Below are 15,928 nucleotides of genomic sequence, written 5' to 3'. Positions count from 1 at the left end.
GACTGTAGCACCACCTTAAGTAAGTAAGTAAGTAAGTAAGTAAGTAAGTAAGTAAGTAAGTAAGTAAGTAAGTAAGTAAGTAAGTAAGTAAGTAAGTAAGTAAGTAAGTAAGTAAGTAAGTAAGTAAATAAGTAATTAAGTAACTAAGTAATCCCCCACCAGTGGTAAGGAGTCGTGAAGCAAGTATTATAGATAGTAAAAACTTTAATAATCAGAAATAAACTGTTGATAGCCAGCGAAAGCTGTTGACACCCGCTAAGAACCTTGATAGCTAGCGAAAACTATTGATAATCAGCCAAAGACTTCGATAACCAGCGAAACTGTCGAAGATCCAGAGTAAACCAATTATTATTAGTGGAAATTACTGGGTTCAATAAGTCAGTGACCTAGAAAACTAATTCCGAATTCTAAATAGGACCTACTTCCGACGTTGAGTTTTCATCACACCGTACATTTTCTATTGTACAAATTAAATATTGTAACCTTAGAACTATGACTTATAAATAAAGACCTTAGAACTTAAGCTTTTGTGCTTGTTAAGTTAGTACTCTGAAGTCTATTAAGGGAAACCTTTATTTTTAGACAGCAAAGTTCAACAATCTCTTTAGCAGAAATATTCCAGGAATCCAGGACTTTATGCTTGTCAGTTTCTTTCAAAGTTCAGCTTTTGATTGTGATTAAGTCTAAGGCTCTGTTCACATCGAGCACTTTTCAGTTTAATCAATTTTAAGTCTTATGATTTACTTCTAGCTTAACAGTCAAAAAGAGATATGAAATGGTTTAATAGATAGTTTCTTAACCCCCATTTCATTTTACATTTGACAGATAATCAATTGACAGTTGGTGTTTGACATTTTCTTATTTTTTAAAAGTCAATATGTTTTCGCTTGTGGGGATAGTTACGGACTCTATTTTTGAGCTAATTTCGAAATGAGTGGCCGCAAAAAGTCAAACGTTAGGAATGTCTTAAAAGTTCAAATCAAATTTTGTTTGAAATTTGACACACAATCCATTGACAATTAATGTTTGACAGTCTTTTATTTTTAAGCGCCAAAATGAATTTTCTTTGGTGAAGTTAAGAAGATCCGATTGAAATAAGGAAATTGTTAAAATAAATCTCAAGAAATAATAATAATAAAAAATAATCAAATTTGAAGATCGACTTTGATTCTAATAAACCATTTCGTTTGACATTTGACAGTCTTTTTTTTAAACACCCTCTCTTCTTAGCCAGCTTAAGACTCGTTTGGTTTAGGAAAATAAAGTGCCGAAATTTCACATTCAAACATATTTTATGGATAAATTATTTGCAGAATCAGGAATCAGCCCATAAAATCCCATACAATAATCCTTCAGTCCAATATGTTATTACCCGATTCTCTCCAACAGCTGTTGATTTTTCCAAACCAATTGGGGACTTTTCCACGTTGACATTTATAGTGTTGAACCTTGAAAAGTTGTAGTAAGTGTCCCGGAATAAATTACCTGGTAAAACGTATATTTACAGTTCGTGGTCGTATATTTAATTCTACCATCACATCAGCCAAAGTCCCGAGGTAAAAACGTGTATAGCTAAAAATTTTTGTCTGTGCAATTCTGCTCCTCCTGATGCTGACATTACGCATTTGAATAAATTAATTGAACAACCTTTACTTGGTTTGGTCTGGTCGGGTCTGGTGTTTGGTCTGGTCATTTACGCGTTTACTTTGCTTTCATGGGTATCAAAAGGTGTAAATTCGCCAAATTCAAAAACTGGAAATAATTCATGATACATTGCGAAACGAACCGTGATGTTGTACCAAATCTATTTGAACGATATGTGGCAAAGGATGTGTGTGGGATGTGTGGCATGGTTTATACCAGTGAACCGTGATATGAATGATTAAGTGATTGATGTCACAAAATATATAGTGACAAAAACAGAATGCATGAATTGGGATTCGATTGAGAATCAGTGTATGGTGAATATGTTGAGAGGCGAGCACATCGCAATTAATAATTTAGTTTAACCCGCTTTAGGGAACAACATCATCCTCAGGGAACTTGTGTGTCTGTATGGCATCTAAATAAATTTTAAATTAAAAACAAAAAGAACACAAACACAACCATAAGACTTATGGTTGGTGGGAATTTTTAAAGCTGTTTAAAAAACTGCAAGAAAAATTGAACCAATTCATGTGTTTTGTTTTTTTTTAAATAGTTTTATGTTCCCCACATTGGGCGCCTTTTTACTAGTAGGGTTAAAATGAGAAAATTAAGGTTGGACTGATGAATAAATAATTCCTTATGATTAAATATTTGCATAAGGTAAGGTGCAATTGGAATTAGTTGATTTCTTGGGAAATATTTTATGATTTTTGAAAATAGGAACAATTGTTTAGCTTCAATCGACAGGTTAATTTAATATTTGGGCTTCTCGAACAGTTTATTGAATTTAATTTGAACATACCTTTCGATTTCTATACCTATTTCCCACTGAAATATTTTGAAATCCTCTCATTGGGTGCCAGTTGTTTCTTAAGCGGGAAAATATTTATAAATCCAAATATACCATTTATAATTTTATCTATGATTATCTCGTTTATTTATAATATTTGTTCTTTATTTGTCTGATTTATTCGTTGGTTTAAATAGCTCGTCAGTTTATCTGGTTACGCATTCGTTAATTAAACAGATTCGTTTCTTTGTTTTTTTATTCGTTGAATTACGTGGTTCAATAGTTTTTCCTCAATTAATGATTTGCTTGATTTTTACTTTGATGTTATTATTTCTTTGTATATTTTATTGATTTGTTTGATCCATCAGTTGATTTCTTAGGAAGATTAATTAAATTTCTCGCTTCACCAATCAGTTCTTGTATTTCAATATACTGACACATTTTTCAGTTATATTCTGTCCATCATTTGTTTTACTGATGTTTTGATTGTCTTATTGATTTCTCTATCTTTGATTTTTTCGATTAAATCGTTACATTTCGTTTTTTTCTTTTGACTTCCTTAACTCATTCGTGAGATATCAGTCGGATTCATAAGAATATTTATTGGATTTGTTTGTTTATTTGCTGAATCTATTTATTAATCCATTTGGTGATTTGTACTATTCGTTAGTCTTTCTCTTTTTATCTAATTTTCTTGATTCCTACATTGCTTTGCCAACATTGGTCGGTTGTTTTTTGAAAATCGTTACTTTATACAGTGAAACTTTAATTTTGTATATGCTTTTTTTTAATATTGCATTACTCGTATATGTTGATTTTCTAGTACCATTCGTTACTTTTATTTTCAAGATTTTCTGTTGATTTGGGTGATACTTGAGTTGGTATTTTTGAATTTCAGGAAGTTTTTTGAGTTTGTTTATTTATTTTGTGGAATTCGTTTATTTGATGCTTGAAATTGGAATTCGTTTGTTGGTTTAAAATGTTCGTTGGTTATTTGTTTTAAATAATTGTTCAAATAATTTGACTGATTTTTCTATGATTTTTAAGATATTTGGATTCTGTAAAATGTTCATAATCTGTGTCTTTAAATTATTGTAGGATAAATTTAAGCTCGATTAGTTTTTTTTTAGGTTAGTCTGTTCATTAAAAGGATGCACCTGTTACTTTTCAAGCTCATTCGCTTCATTCAATTCATGATTTTCTAGTGTTTTAAATCATATTTATAATTAGTTTCTGTGACTTTTAAGTCGGTTTTTTTTAATTTGTTTATTTTTTTCGTGGAATTAGAATTCGTTTGTTTGTTTTTAAATTTGATTTATTGTTTTGCTTTTAACGAATATTCAAATGATTTGAGTAAATTTTCCAGGATTGTTAGAAAAAATTGTTAAATTTGTGGCGGTGAATTGCCGTTAGTTCATTTTGTCAAATTCAAGACCGATTGAATATCTTTATGTTTTTCTTTTTTTTCGACTCTATTCGTTACTTTCACTTCTATGTTTTTCTATTGATTAGGGTGATACTTGATTATTTTTGATTTTATGACTTTTGAGTAGGTTTACGGAATTCGTTTATTTTATTCGAAGAATTTCAATTCATTTGTTTATTTTTAAATATTTTGGTTGAATAGTTTTGATTTTGATTTGTGGATTTATTTATTTTGTCAAAACTTGTCAATTTATATCTTTTTCTGTTTCATTCGTTTCTGGATAATTCGTAGCTTGTATTTCAGTTAGCTTATACAGTTTATCATTTCATTGCTTTCATTTCGTTTGATTTTGAAGATAGATTTTTGGTACTCGTTTCTTGATTTCTTTGAACTCGTTCTTTGGTTTTCAAATTTAGTTTGTGTGATTTTTTTTTTCTGATTTGACAGATTTTGTATAAGTTTTTTGTATGAAATTTGTTTATTCTGTGAAATTTTATTGAATGTTCATTGATGCAAGAAGTTTGTTAATAGGTTTGTCTGAAGAATTAACGAAATTCGTCTTATTTTTGTAAAAGTTGCTAGTTAATCAATTTTATACATGATGTTTTCAACTTCTTTATTTTATGCACATACATTTTAATTGATTTTTAAAATACTTTTACAATTTAATGCGACTTCGAATTCATTCGTTAATTTTTAAGTTTTGTTTGTCAATCGATATAATTCGTTTCTTTAATTGATTTTTTAAATCATTTCATTGGTTTAATTCGTTACTTTTACAATTTATTTTTTTTATTTAATTAGTGTATTTTGTTTTCATTAATTTATTTATTGCTTGGATTCCATAATTTTTTTAGCCAAATATTCTGTAAATCTCATTCCCTAGTAAATTTTCCTCTTTGATTCAATTCTCCCTTAGATTTTACTTTGATTTTTTTGATAAAATAAAATATTTTAAATTATGACCAATAACCAAATCCCAAGATGAATTCATATTGGAAAAATCTAAAAGCAATACAACATCAAAATATAAATTAGAATTAAGGAATTGATTTATGTAATACCCAAAACTCGCACGTAAAACAACACCAACAACAAATATCCTTGATATAATTATTCAATTTCGAAAATTCTTTGTAATTTTCATATCAAAATAACGCATAAAGAATAAATTTTCTATCCAAAAAATCCTCAAAAGAATATAAGTATGAGAAAAAAAAGGAAACATGTCCCTATAGACTATAGAAACAGGCCTACCCAAACAACACGTTCGTCCCTACAAATAGAGATGTTTTATATGTATTTTAAGGAACAAGCTAAGAAAACAAAAACGCCCCACAACAAAAAAGAGAAAATAACTCAAAATAGAATTACCTCAATAGAAAGAAATATACTAAGAGCAGAGATGAAGAAAAGAAGTATATCAAGTAAAGAAAAACAACAACGAGTAACGAATAAAAAATAAATAATTTATATTCGCAACAAATCAACTTCAATAGGATTAACTTGACAATAAAGCAACTCTCCTTCTAAATAAGTTTATCCTGTTTCATAAAGTTTCCTTCGGCCTTCGTCACCATCCACAGCACCAGAGCATCCAATCGCCTGCCTGGCAGCCTTGAGGTGTGCTCCTAAAGGAAGGTCCAAAAGGTGCGTTGTTTTAATGTTATAGAATGCGTACCGACATCTACATTCGAGGCACCACCTAACCATCGACATCGACATGAACCTTTATACATCAGAGGATGCCAAACTTAAAAGATAAACAAGAACAACAGCAGAACAGACAAACAAAAAAATAAGGATATGTGTGCTTTAACTTCAGCCAGGATCAGGACACATACCGCCACTCTACCATTACCACTACCACTGCCACTGATGCCAAAGCGATGCCGTGAAAAAGGCAACCTTTTCCAATATTTCATGCAATCATTTATCATTCCAGCTGTGGGGAACCATTTTTTTACTTCTTCATCCTATACTCCCCATTTCCACACTCTGTTCCTCGTCTATTCCCCAATAATGACTGACTCGACTTGCCTGAAATGTCTTGAACTTTACTAACCAAGTTGAACTGCAGTGCGAGGAATAATGTTTTCTTATCACGAAAACCTATTTATCCCGGAATACGGTGCCGTAGGCACAGAACGTATATACCACCGACGAACGACGCGACGTAGAGGGAAAAATCGGTATATAAGGGATGATGATAATGATGCGATTGTAAAAATAAAGGGGAATTGACAGGGCCCGGTATTATTTTTTTTCTGGTTTGGTTTGAATTCGTTTTTGGGGGTATTAAGGTGGCTTTATTGGCACCTACATTACCTTATCACCATAATCATCATCAACATCTCTAATAAATTCACATTCGAAGATAAATTCCTGTTATATCATAGTCGTACAGACATAATCGCGTCATCGGGCTTATATTTTGGTTCGAGCTATAGAGTTGGAGTTAAAGGGCGTGTGATGCCAACAAGGATGTGAGTGAAGTCAAGCAGGATGTTCCTATATGTTCTTATCCTTCTATACAACATACATATCTTACTCGCACTTTCTTTTTAGATCAAAAAAGATTTGTTATTCAAGTCAAGTTCCGGTGAAAAGTTCTAACATCTGGGCCTAAATGGAACACAATGGCATTAACCATAGAGGAGAACAATCGACAACAAAAAAAAAAAACGTTTTATTTTCATCTGGGATATTAACTGGAGTGGATTTAGTTTAATTTAGTTTAGGGATATTATTTTTTAAAAATCTCAAAAAGATTGGAGTTTTTGTTGTTTATTTAGAAGAATACAGCTGAGCCGAAAAGGAAAGTTCTAGAAATACTATGATAAAGCAGTAGTGAACAAAAATCGACAATTTTTGATATACTTTATATTTCAAGGTCCTTAAACAGCCAACAAAATTCATTGGAATGGCCTTAAATTTCTCTAAATTTGTCCTAAATCTGCAGGGAAATCAAAAAGACTTCTCAAGGCTTCTAAAATGTTTCATTCTAATATTTTCGTGTACTAGAAAGGTGAGCACAACAACGTCCTTTTTAAGAGCTTGTGCAGGGTCATGTTAACCACTGATGACGTCTTTGTCCTAGTTTATAATTAACTATCAACGGTTTACGGGCAAAACCGTCATGCGTAAAGCCTTTAACCCGTAGAACCACGTGGACTACTGACTTCGAGTTGTTGTATTAAACTAGTTTTATGGAATTTTTTTTTAGACGAAATATCAGTGGCCTAAGTCAATCCATGGATTTTAATTGTAGGTTGGAAGAAAACCGTCAATTTTGAAAGAAGTTATTATTAGAAAACTATTAAAGACTTACGAAAAGGATTTAAGTCAAACGAACTAATTGTTTGTGTTCAAAAATAGCCTAAGGAGATGTCAAAAAACCCCAAGAAAACTTCTCCAAATTAAAAAAAAAAACTTAATCTGCCTGGAATTCACTTGATCATTGTATAAAAACTGAAGTGAAATCAAATTGGTCAAATAATTTATACAAGAAGCCTTAGAAATGGAAACACTTTGTAGATGTCAAAAAATCTTTTGGATTCTGCCCAATTAATTATCACAAGACCTTTAAAAAGTTAAAGTTAAAAATAATAAGCTTTGACTTAAAAGGAAACTAGTTGATATTAAGGTTACAGCAAGTATCTTAGTACAGCCGATGACAGAAAGAAATCTACAATCCACGGAGCCTCGTTTCCTAGAGAGATGTCACTGAAAATGCCGTTTTTAGACTTCGAAATCCCACAACCTCCGATAAACATACAAATGTCAGACGCTATTGATATCTCAGGTTTTTAAATAAATTTTCGGATAGAAGATTATAATTATGACAGAAATGACTTCTGTCGCTCTTTCTTGCAGACTTAATTTTTACTTGCGACATATAGGAACTATATGGCAAGTTTTGCATTCGTGCAAAATTTCGAACTCGAGATTTTAATCAAACATGATATTACGATGTTAGAGAAGTCGAAAAAAGTGGGTCCCGCGATTCCGTCCGGTCGGTTTTGTCTGTCTGTCCACGCTCCTACAGCCTAAACCATTGGGTCGATTGAGTTCAAACTTGGAAGTTAAGCTTTTGAGCAAATTCGCGTTAGGCGTTTTTTTAATTTTTTTTTTAAGATCAAAACTAACAGTGGCCCCCATACAATTTTTTTGGTCAAAAAACGAAAATTCGAATTTTCTCAAAAACAAACCGAAAGATTTTTTTTTAATTTTCTTTAAAATTTTATTTTTTAACTTGGCTTCTTTCTATAAGAAAACCATATTTTTGTAGTGCTCAGGAAAGGTACCGCTCATAGAACCGTTATTTTGTTTTTTAATTTTCTCAGCAATTTATGAACTGATTTTAATAATTTTTTTTCTGAATAAGCTCCTATATTGCTTTAACAATATTTGATTAACAAAAATGCAATTTTTCATTGTTTGGATTTTTAAAAAAATATTGAATTTTTATTTTTCAAAATTCTATATCTCAAAAACGGGTCAACAATTTTTTACGAAATTCAAATGTAAGACGTATATTTACAATCACTAAACAACTGCATTCCAAAAATATTTTTAGAACAAAATTGGAAAATTTTATATATAAAAAATTAATTTAAAAAAAAACCGCTCTAACGATTTTCAAAATAAAAATTTAAAAAATCAACTGTTTTTTGATTAATAAAATGGCATTTAAATTTTTGAATACAAACTTATTTTTCAGGTAAAATTTTGAATCTTAAAATATTTTTTTTTTTAATTATTTTAACTGTGCATGAGCCCGAAAGAGCGCATTATTTTGACAAAATTGTAATTACATTTCTATCTTTCATCCAAATTAATGCATATATGTTCGTATGCTTGTTATTTATTTAAACTTTAACAAAATAAATAAACTGAACGTAAAACTCCATGTTTGCGCTGAACACTTGTAGTAATGAAGGAATGTATAGTATCTACCTTCTAGCTACCAATAAAATTCCTTCATTATCATAATAAACATGTCCTTATCTATCTATCTGCATAAAGCTAAGCTCGCCAATGAACTATTCTTTATTCGTTTTAGACATCTACCTGCTATCTAACCACCAATAGGCGATCGCTTTACAATTTAAACATTCATGGTCTGCCTCTTTTCTATCTTATTTGTTTTCCATCCTAGTTCTTCTAATATGAAATTACTATAAAGCTATCTAAAGGAAAAAAGCTTTGAAGGAACAAGTTGAATCTATATGAATCGCATCGTAGCTTTATACATAATACAATCCATTTTTCATATACAAGATCGTACACAAGTAAAAGCAGACTTATGAATGTAAATAAAAACAAATATCGGTAAAAGATCCTAAACAGCTGACGTATGCATGCAAAAGTTTGTTTCATCCCCTTATTAGATACAATATTAAGCCATTTTATTTGTTATATAAAGTGCATTGATATAAATAAAACAAAAACAAATTCATGAACCTTTATATGGAAGCTCTTTATGTGAAGACATATGCTAGGATAGACTCAAATAGAATGAAGGAAATTTTGTAGACTTTTTGGGTCGAAAATTAATTATCTCCCTTATTCTGCTGGCTGCTTATGTAAATAGAAATAATATTTTTCTCTCGCTCCCGCTGAATTTCTTCACTTTCGATACTAACGCCACGCGAACGACTCGGCATCTGGTCCCCCTAAAAGTTTCTGCTCGTGAGAGTACTATGGTTTTCATATACAAAGATCGTGCTGTTCTTTTGACAAATCAAATGGCATTAATATCTTTGAAGACAAACATATTTTACATGTATGTTTTTAAATCTTATATAAGTACTTTTTTAAACAGACTCTTAGCATACAGGAGCAAGTTCGTGCGACCCAGTCGTGCATTTTATTTTAAATGCACACTTCTTTAAATCCAGCAAACTAACCAACATTTCTTAGCTGCTGTCAATATTTGTAGGACCTAGGATCCGAGACTAAATTGCTCCTACAATGGCATATCGACTTCTTAGTCACGTTCAGACAAAATGTTCACCATGTAGTTGAGAAAGTATGATTCCGGAGATAATCTGTATCAAAGCTATCAGTACTGTAACAAAAATTAAGCTCAGTAAAGTTATTAAGAAAATCTCAAAGGAAGTATTATGTTGATCCACAGCAAGTTTTTACTGATTTAAAAATATTGCCAAGCCCGGAATAATGTCAGTAAAATTGATTATTGGAGTTAGTTGAAAGACTCCCAGAACATTTCATCTTTCATTTCTTCGCTATCTTTTGCAAACGAATTCTCTAAAAGCAACTCTTTCAATGTGGTCCTCCTATTGGTCACTTCTATTCCTGTCACTTTTCATATCATGCATTACAACAAATTTATAAGCTAAAATTTATCAAACCTTGTTCCGTATGGATTGCTAGGACAGTAAACAATTGTAGGTCTTCTAAACACTGATTCTACAATTTCTAAAATCACAAATTTCATACGTAGAAAATATGTTCATGAAATAAAAAGAAACCATAGGGCTTGGACTGCTGACACTGTCATTTGTTCACTGTGACGTTTTGACATTTTACAAGATAATCTACGCAATTAGTAATAAATTCACAAAGCAATTTTCACAAAGGCATTGAAAATATTCGCTACAAAAAATTTTGAAAATTGTGCAGCTCTACTTTTCAAACTTTTAGGTGGTTCTGAAGCACCTTCTAGGCGGAAAACGGATTTTTTTAAACTCTAGTTGTTGGGACAGATTAGAAAGAAGACAACTTATTTCACAGACTAAAAAGAAACGACAATGTCAGAATGAGAATACAGATAAGAGGATTGCGACAGAACAGTCTTCTACCAACGGTGGTTTTTAGAAAGCAAATTAATTTGTCTACGTCGATTTCGAGCATTTACAAAAACAAGCTGGTTTGTCAAATTTTGCCAAATGAGCTTCCACTTCTAACAGATGCAGCATAATTGTGAGTTCTTAGAAGGCATTTTCTATGTGTTAATATCTGCACATTTTTGAAATTAAAATTCAAGTGATCGAAAATTTTTGGCTAAAACAATTTGTGAACAAAAGAAAACAGTCTTATTTTTTATCCCAACAAAATAATTCAAGGATTTTGGTTGCAAAAAATAATCTTTTAAAAACTGTAGAAACATTCAAAAACATTTGATGAAATGTGTTGAAAATCAGAAATTCAACTGATATCAGCTGTTCCCAAATACTACCAGGAATCATCTTTTATTTTAAACATATGAAAAAGTAGCTAACCAAGTTGTGGTTTCAACCGAAACAGGAGTTTGATTTTAATAAGTGGATGAATTTGCCGAACTAACATCCTTTTTAAGTAACAGAGTTTTCTTAAAAAATAATTGACAAAATAGTTAAGAGTTGTCATTTCTATCAAGGTTGGCAGCAGCAACGACGGTCTTAGGCATGTGATGGGTGTTCATAAAGTCGACAGTGAGAGGTTCATTGACTTCTGCAACGCCAATGGCCTTGTGATTGTGTCATAAAATAAGCTGGGTGTGGACGGACAGGCGAACGTCTCCCAAACAAATTAACCACTTCGCGATTAGTCGACGGTTTAGAAGAAGTCTCTTTAATGACCGAAACAGAAAAGGTGCTGACATGGTACTTGCCCGTGACCACCACTTAATGATAGCTACTCTGAGATTGCGTACAGCTAAAGTTCGAAGATCCTACAAAATAACAAGAGACCCCAAATTAAACATTTTTAGACTAAAGAATCCTACGATTTATCAACAATTCAGGGACCATCTGTCTCTTAAAGAAGGAAGCAACAACGCAAACAGTTAAGGGCTCCGATAACTGTTGCATAAGGGGAAGAAAGAAATGAGCTGGAATCCTCGTACTACATGAAAAAGAGATAGGTTTACCGCAGTGTGCGCCACCGTGATAAGCGTAACTACATCAACGAATTGGCGCAAGAAGCAGAAGATGCTGCAAACAGGTGCGACAGCAGGACCGTTTGAAGAATAACGAAAGAGCTGAGTAAAAGAAGTAGACGATACTTTGCTAAGCTTGGTGGATGAACAAGTCAGAAGATGGAAAGAACACTTTTTCTTGGTTTTAAAACGAGTGTTTGAAAAGCCTTCTGAAGCGCCCGCACAAACTAATCTCCGAATCGAGCTTTTACAAGCAGCGCCAACGTCATCCAGCAAACTACTTCATCCTTTAATAAAAGACGCCTGGGCCACTGAAAGCTTCCCTGATAAGTGGAAGAAGGTAATGATCGTCAAGCTCCCAAAAAATCAGACCTTACAAAGTGCGAAAACTGGAGAGGAATTTGCGTTCTGCCTGTCGTTGCCAAAATAGTAGAAAAAATCCTACTGGAACGTATCAGAAACAACCTGATTACACACTTAATGCCGAACAAGCAGGATTTTTCATTGCAGGCCAAGCAAAGCAGTGGAATCAACTCACACAAGAAGGAAGAAGAGCTGGATCACCGAACAGTACATGGCGCAGAACAGTCGAGGAGGAATCAACTAGGCACGAGTTAGAAGGAGCTGACACACATCTCCGGAAACCGCTCACGATGGTGCTTAGTATAGGCCCAGTGCCTTTCAAGGGGTTCCCAACGGACTTATAAGATCTGAGGACCTAAGAGAAGAGAGATTTGTGTCAAACATGAAAATCGTTTGTAATTTTCTTAAATCAACCAATATTTTGAAGTAATTTAAATTGCAAGCGTAACGCACTTCTCATAAGTTAAGTAATTTGAAAGTTCTTTATTCTGGAAACAAAAATTTTACAGAAAATAGAAAAAAGTGTGTTTAAAGTGACTGTGCTATTTCAAGCTCTATAACCTAATCTTCACAAAAGCCACCCCTGTACTTTGGTCTATATAAAAAAGTTTTCCAATATTTCGTCATCGGTTTTCCGGAATCGAATTTCGTTCGAACACAAATCGAGTTTGTGAAAGTGTTTTCCTGCCAATGGAGCCAATTTAAGCAAAGAAGGGAAGAGCAAGAGTTTATATACCATCACACCCTTCAGGCAATTCATCCTGATGGTAATACATTATACAAAATACAACAACAACAACAATACCGAACTATCTCAGATGTCTCGCTTTAATCGGACGGCAATTACAGGATCATTACAGGTTCAATCTGTGGAATGGGGTGCTTCGCGTTACGTTGGCTGTGCGCATAAAGAGCAATAAATTGTCTGGCTAGGTTTGGTAGTTGTTCCTTTTTTCCGCGAATTTTATTCCAAGAGACTCTTTATACAAAAGTAGTTATATACATACATATATATGCGGAACGGATAGACAACATCAGACAACGAAAACGATCCGGGCGCGGAAAAACTTTCTCCCAGGGTTGCGATTTTTAATTAACTTAATAGTTGGTCACAGGGTTGAGATTCACAGTTGGGGTTTTTTGCGTATATAAAAAGGCGCAAGTTTATTTTCATACTGAGTCACTTCCCCGACCAACATCCCCCTTCAGAAAAAAACTTTACATAGTCATAGTCTCTCTCTTATCCTTCGCTATCATGACGATGATGATGATGCTGATGGGGGAAGGGATGGGAGATATACAAAAGGATATGCAATTTACACGAAGAAATCTCCAAATTTAACACGACTTTTCCAACCTCCAAACAACCGCGTTACAGTGAATTCCATTAACGCACGACACGGCGCGACAACTTGAAATAGTGCTGGTTACACAACTATGAAGCTTTAGATCCTTCGGTTTGGTAATACAGAGCGTGTACAGAGTCCTTTAGGCATAGGAAGGACGACTATAACACATTCCAATGTAATCGTTGAATAGAATTCTTGTCACCGACAGACAACACTTCAGCCAGGCTCGAGTTTGAGCTCCAGCTACCCCCTCTCCCCCAGGAGGGTGGTATCGTCATCGTGTATAGACCTCGTGTTGGTTGGGTATTTTGGAGAGGGGAGGATGCTGGCAGATAGGATGTTTTTTGGGACAAGTTCTTTTGTTTAAATGATTTTAGGCATTTCCCTTGGAGCAAAAACGAAAAAGGACATCATTTCCATTCGTCGCTTGTTTGGAGATAGGCAAGGCATATACTTGCTTCGAGAATAGTAAATATTGTAGACAACTCTAGATTTTCCACTAAACTCATACAACAATGTGCGAGTCCTGCGGGAGGGTGGTATGGTGACGGTGGCATTGGCTGGATTATTTTCAATTCTGATAAGGTGGGCTTTTTCGGATTGAACATCCAAATGAATGAATGAATTCTTAAGGATTTTTGTTGTTCTCAAAAAAAAAAAAAAAAATGTCGGGGAAGAATGAAACAGGAATCTTGGATTATGTTCGATGTAATCTTTGTTTGTCGGAGTCGGTTCTGGAGCTATGGAATGGGAACGGGGGGCATATGCTTTTCAGTATTGGTATTGTTGGTTTCCTGTTCGATGAATAATTCAGCAAATGAAATGAATGACAAAGAATAAAGCAGCCATCAGCAATTCGAAAAGTAATGGCAAATGAAGGAAACGGCTTAGAAAATATTTCCTTTCGGTTCTCGAATACTCGAGTATACGAAAATCATTGAACGATGACAGATGCTTTTAAGAATCTAATTTTGTGAGAGGATTTTTTTCTTCTTCTTTTGTTTGTTTGGAGGTTTAGGTAATAATCTGAAGACAGTTTTAATTGATTTGAAAGAAAACTTTGGGTTTCGTGCTGTTAGGTATTACAAAGCAAAAGTTAGTTTTTTTGCTGTTGTTATTTATTACTTTGTGGAATGAACAACACTTGAATAAATCGTGAAAGTTGTTCTTTTTGTTGGAAAAACTATAGGACCGATTCTAATGAAATCGAAAGTGAGCAGGAAAAAATGGCGGCCAGAATTTATTCGAATCTATTTCGGATGTAAACATCTTTTAGTAGCCTTAGATTTAATCACAACAAATCTTTACTATTTTTAATGAAACTGGTTGCCTTTGACCTTTCGCAATTAGAAAGTTATTCAGCTGTAAATTAATGTGATGATTTAATAAGTAAAACAGTATTTAAGGAAGAATGTAAAATATGCAGAAAAATGCTTCAAAGTGTAGCAGATACAAGAGTTCAAAAGTTAGAGTGAATTTTTGTATTGTAGAAAAGTTCCAATTTAACAAAGTACTCGTAAACGTTACTGCAAAATATATACATAGAACCAAACCTTAAGGAAATATAGTTCAGACAATTAAAAATTTAAATAATTTTCAGCCTGTTGAAAAATTCAACTATCTGGGCGGAAACAGTGAAACTTTTTCCTAAGTTCGGAATATTGTTCAAAGTTTTCGAATTTCTACATCAGCTAACGAAATTCTATGGTTAACAAAAACAAAATTTTGATTCACTATCGATTTAACATCGACGATAATTTTTGTTTTTTTCATGAACTAAGAAAACTTTTCGTCCTTTTGATAAATAGTTTGTAGATTTAAGAAATTTATATTCGTTAGCTTACATTTTTTTTGTAAACTGTTATACATTTTGCGGTTTTAAAGTAATATTTCTGTTTTATTGTAAAGTTTGAAAGTTGATATTATGTGTAAAACACTTCGTCATTTAAATGACCGCGAATTTTTTCAAGCATCGATTCTGTTTAGTTAATTTTCGACCATTTTTGACACATGTAGCACATTCTTGTTGAAATCACATATTTTATAAGTCGTATTCGTCAATACCTGGACCAGTCGTTCCATCGTTGTTTTCGAAGAAGTATGGTCCAAACACATCTCCGAACCAAAGAGTGCATCAGACAGATTCTCAGAAGCCCAATTACGATCATTTTGTTTATTAACATACACACCGAGTGAGAAATGTGCTTCGTCGCTGAAAAAGATGTTGTTCAAGAAATCGCAGAACCACCGTTTTTGTAGTAAGTTAAAACAATTTGTATGCGTTATGCGGTAGTTAAGCAATCAATTTTCGTAAATGTAAACTTAGTTTAACAGATGTCGATATCGATGTTGATAACGTGTTGTTTTTAACAAAATTTCTCCGTTATTGACTTTGTCTACGAAATTCTTTTAGTGTTGTTAAATATCGCCAAATGAAATAAGACTAAATTGCAATAATTGGCCTAATT

The sequence above is a fragment of the Eupeodes corollae genome, chromosome 3 (genome assembly GCF_945859685.1).
Source record: "Eupeodes corollae chromosome 3, idEupCoro1.1, whole genome shotgun sequence".
NCBI lineage: Eukaryota > Metazoa > Arthropoda > Insecta > Diptera > Syrphidae > Eupeodes > Eupeodes corollae.
The sequence above is the reverse complement of the archived record's forward strand: the minus strand, read 5'-3'. Positions refer to the sequence as shown.